Below are 4,673 nucleotides of genomic sequence, written 5' to 3' on the forward strand. Positions count from 1 at the left end.
GGAGATCTAGTATTAGAATCAGAATTTAAAAGAGCTTTGGATGCCTTAAAATCAAATAAGGCAGCAGGGACAGATAATCATTTGGGGGAGTGGCGACGAAACGATAATTCACATTGGTATGTAGAATGTATGAGACTAGTGGTAAATCATGAGACTCTCGGAAAAACATCATCTTCACAGTTCCGATAATAACAAGAGCAAACAAGTACCAGAATTACCGCACAATGAGGTTAACAGCTCATGCATCCAACTTGCTGAAAAGTATAACGCACGGAAAAATGGAAAACAAAACTGAGGATATGGTAGATGACGATCAGCTTGGTTTTAGGAATGATAAAGTTATCAGAGGTGCATTTCTGACGATGCAGCTGACAACAGAAGCAAGGCTGAAGAAGAATCCAGACAGATTCATAGAATCTGTAGACCTGGGAAAAGCGTTCGACAGCGTGAAATGGCGCAAAATGTTCGAAATTCTGAGAAAAATAGGGGTAAGCTATAGGGAAAGAAAAGTAATATACAGGACCTACAAGAACCAAGAGAGAACAATAAGAATGGAAGACCAATAAGGAAGTGTTTGGATTAAAGACGATGTAAGAACCTGTACAGTTCAATCTATACATCGAAGAAGAAATGACGGATAAAAATTAAAAGAGATTAAAATCCAAGGTAAAAAGTCATAAATATAGCATTCGCTGTTGAAATTGTTATCCTCAGCGACTGTGAAGAACAATTACAGGATCTGTTGACTGGGATGAACATTATTATTGAGCAGTGAACAAAGGATGAGAGTAAATCGAAGAAAGACGAAAGTAATGAATGGTAGCAGAGATGAAGACAGCGAGAAACTCAACATAAAAATCAGAAATCAAGAAGTAGACGAAATGAAGGAATTCAGCTATCTAGGTAGCGAAATAATCCATGATGGACAGAGCAAGGAGGACATAATAAGCAGACTAGCACTGGTAAAAAGGGCGTTTCTGGCCAAGAAAATTCTAATAGGACTTAATTAGAGGAAGAAATTTCTGATAATGTACGTTTGGAGCACAACATTGTGTGACAGTGAAACTGGAACAGAAGAGAATCTAAGCATTTGAGATGTCGTGCTACAGAAGAATGTTAAAAATTAGGTGGATTGATAAGGTAAGGAACGAGGAAGTTTTCTGTAGAATCGGCGAGGAAAGATGAAGGGACAAGATGATAGAGCATCTTTCAAGACATCAGAGAATAACTTCTATGGTATTAGAGGCAGCTATAGAGGGTAAAAACTGTTGTGGAAGAGATTGGAATTCATCCAGCAATGAACCGTAGATTGCAACTGCTACTCTGATATTAAAAGGTTGGCACAGAAGAGAAATTTGTGCTGGGCTGCATCAAACCAGTCAGATGACTGGCAGTTGAAATAAACCTTGCATTTTTATGTTGCTGGCGTATTTTTACAGACATATGAGGCGACGAAAGAGCTTTACCTTACTTGACAATCATCATAGAACAATTTAGATGTAGCAAATAATTCGAGATCCTGTTGTGCCTTTCACCATGTGTGATACAGATTTCGAATGTTTCGCATTTTAACATGTTAGTGGACGGTATTATCATTGTGTGTGTGTGTGTGTGTGTGTGTGTGTGTGTGTGTGTGTGTATGTGTGTGCCAAGACACAGTTCACATGATTTTATGGCTAAATACTTCTGAAAATGGTGCAAAAGAATTCATAACAATCAAATGCTTTTGAGCTCAAGCACAGCAAGATCGCTGCTCTGGGTTTACACTCGGAGTAAATGTTAATGCCTGCTAAAATACTATGCTGATATTGGCTAGAGAGTGAAGTGGAAGAAGGGAGAGGACGGTGGGGTGGTAAGCAGGGGTGTGCGGCATCTCACGTGATAGCGAGAACATGGCTTGTCACTTGATAGATATGGGTGACGCAGTCGCCATCTGGAAGACAGCAGCACTAACTGGCGGCAGAAGCCTGAACTATGGTCTGTAGTCCCCATAGATATTAATACACTTAACTATCCATTGTAGGGTGCAACATATTAATGACCTAGTTTACTCGGCATTGCTATACGTGTGCTTTCCCCCTGTTTATTAGGTACAAAAGAAACCATTGTTGAGCTTCTCAACTTATTCCACACTATTTTACGCAGAAGTGTTGCATTGTCCATTTTATGTCGTAGCCTGGTACTGCCATGAATGACGTAATACGTGGAAAAAAGGGTGTCGGCATTACTTTTCGAGAAGGTGGCATAATACTAAAATTGCCGTTTTTCATGTAACTGATACGGTGAGTTTGGAAACGTATAGTACCTCGAAAGCTCGGTTTGACAAAATATTGTCGGATAGAAGGGAAGTGAACAGGAAAAACTGCCAGACTAACACAGTTCAAAGCGGAGAAACAGGAATAAACTTCAAAAAAGCTCATTGTTTCCTGGCACACTTGACAGTTGTAAGCCTGTAACTTATTGGAATCATGTACAGTCACTGACAGAAATGAGCGAAAGTTTTGTAATAGATGTAATGTCACTATCCCAGTTTACAGGAGGGACCAAGTGTCGCCAGCGCCCTTCCCCTGGTTCCCAATTGCGGTGGATACCAACAACCACAAAACACAGACATTTAGTCGTGACTGAAATGCAGAAATGAGCGAACGTCACTATTAACCGGAACGCTCTTACCTAACAACGCTCACTCCAACAGTTGTAAAATCAAAATGCAGGTTCACAAATGCGAAGTAACAGCTGCGTTTAAACGTCGGTGCAACTGTAGTTGCAACACGGAAATGAGAGTTGAACATGTCTTCGTGGCAGCTATTTATGAGGCACGTTCAATAAGACAGTTTCGATTGAAAAATGAAGTTCCGATAGGTGGCGCCACTATACGCAGCCTTCAAAATGGCGTCTGTAACGGAGGTGCTTTCCAAGAAGAGAGCTGCCACTGAGTTCCTTTTGGCTGGAAACATCGCAGAATTTCTATGGAGACTTGGGAGTGAACAAAAGCACGGTGAGTCGTTGGCCGAGGCGTCTGTCATCATCACACTGAAGGAACGACTTCCGCATGTTCGTTGCCACAAAAATGGAAACGAACTTGTCCATCTCCTTTCCTGACAACTACAGTAAGGCCAACCACTTTGCATCTCACCTCTCAGATGTTTTTTCCATCCCAGATGATCCCCACTTTGATTATTCCCTCTTCCCTGACGTCATGGACCGTACGAATACCTCTGTTCCTCCCCTTGCTCCTAGCTTCCAGTACTTGGGCCACACACCACCATCTGAACTCAACACTCACATCACTACACAGGACATCAGCCTCACACTCCGCACTAAACGCAACACTGCTCCCGGCCACGACTGCATTACCTACCGCCACCTCAAACACTGCCCTCCCTCCTTCCTTTCAGTCCTTGCCACCCTCTACAATGTCATCCTTGCCACTGGCTTCTATCCCGACCTGTGGAAAACCTCCTGTATCCTGATGTTCTCCAAACCCAACAAGCCTCCATCTGATACCTCTTCCTATCATCCTATCTGTCTCACATCGGCGTTCAGCAAGCTCTTGGAATCCATCCTTTCCCGGCGCATCCATCACCACCTCCACCAAAACCACCTCCTCCATAACATCCAATGTGGCTTTCGACCTTCCTTCTCTCCGATGACCAACTCCTCCACCTCACTCATCTCCTCTCCCTCCAGCTTAACTCCCATCGCTCCGCCATTTTTGTCTCCCTCGACCTCGAAAAAGCCTATGACCGTGTTTGGCACCTCGGTCTCCTGTTTAAACTCCAAACCTACGCCCTTCCTATCAACTACATCCATCTGATGGCCTCCTTCCTCTCCCGTCGCCCCTCCTATGTTACCATCCATAATGTCAATTCCCACACCTTCTACGCCTCTGCAGGTGTGCCCCAGGGCTCTGTCCTCTCCCCTCTCCTCTACTTCCTGTACACAGCAGATATACCCCAATGCCCCCCTCCAGTACATCTCTTGCAATATGCTGATGACACCGCATTCCTCGCCCTTGCTCCTACCCTCCAATGGTCACAACGCCTTCTCCAGAATCACCTTGACCTTTTTGCTGCATGGTGTAACCAGTGGCTCCTGAAAATCAATCCTTCCAAGTCCCAGGCAATCATCGTCGGTCGTACCACTCGCTCCTTCCGGCTCCTGGATTTCTCCCTTACTGTCTGCGCCCGTCCTGTCTGCCTCACCCCCACCCTCACCTACCTTGGCCTCACCATTGACCATCACCTCACCTGGATCCCTCATCTCCGCTCCATCCAATCCAAAGCCTACAAATCCTTAATCCGTCCCATCCTCTGTTATGCCAGTCCTGCATCGATATCTGCCCCCCCCCCCCTTCCAATTCTATAAGTCCCTCCAGATCCTTGAGCGCCATGCACTCCGCCTCGCCTTCCATATACGCCTCCCGTCCCTCACGTGGATCCTCTATGATCTAATTCCTTTCCCCCATCTGTTCCTATTCCTCGAACATATCCGCATCCTCTACGCCTCCCGCCGCCTTGATCCCCCTCATCCCCTGGTTGCTCCTCTCCTCTCCCATACCCGGCCTCTGCCACGTCTTCACTGTTGTGTCCCCCCTACCCTCCATCTCTACACCCTTCAACTCCTTTCCCAAGGTGGCTTCCATCAACTACCCCTCCCGGATGATGCCCTCT

The sequence above is a fragment of the Schistocerca americana genome, chromosome 2 (genome assembly GCF_021461395.2).
Source record: "Schistocerca americana isolate TAMUIC-IGC-003095 chromosome 2, iqSchAmer2.1, whole genome shotgun sequence".
NCBI classification, from domain to species: Eukaryota; Metazoa; Arthropoda; class Insecta; order Orthoptera; family Acrididae; genus Schistocerca; species Schistocerca americana.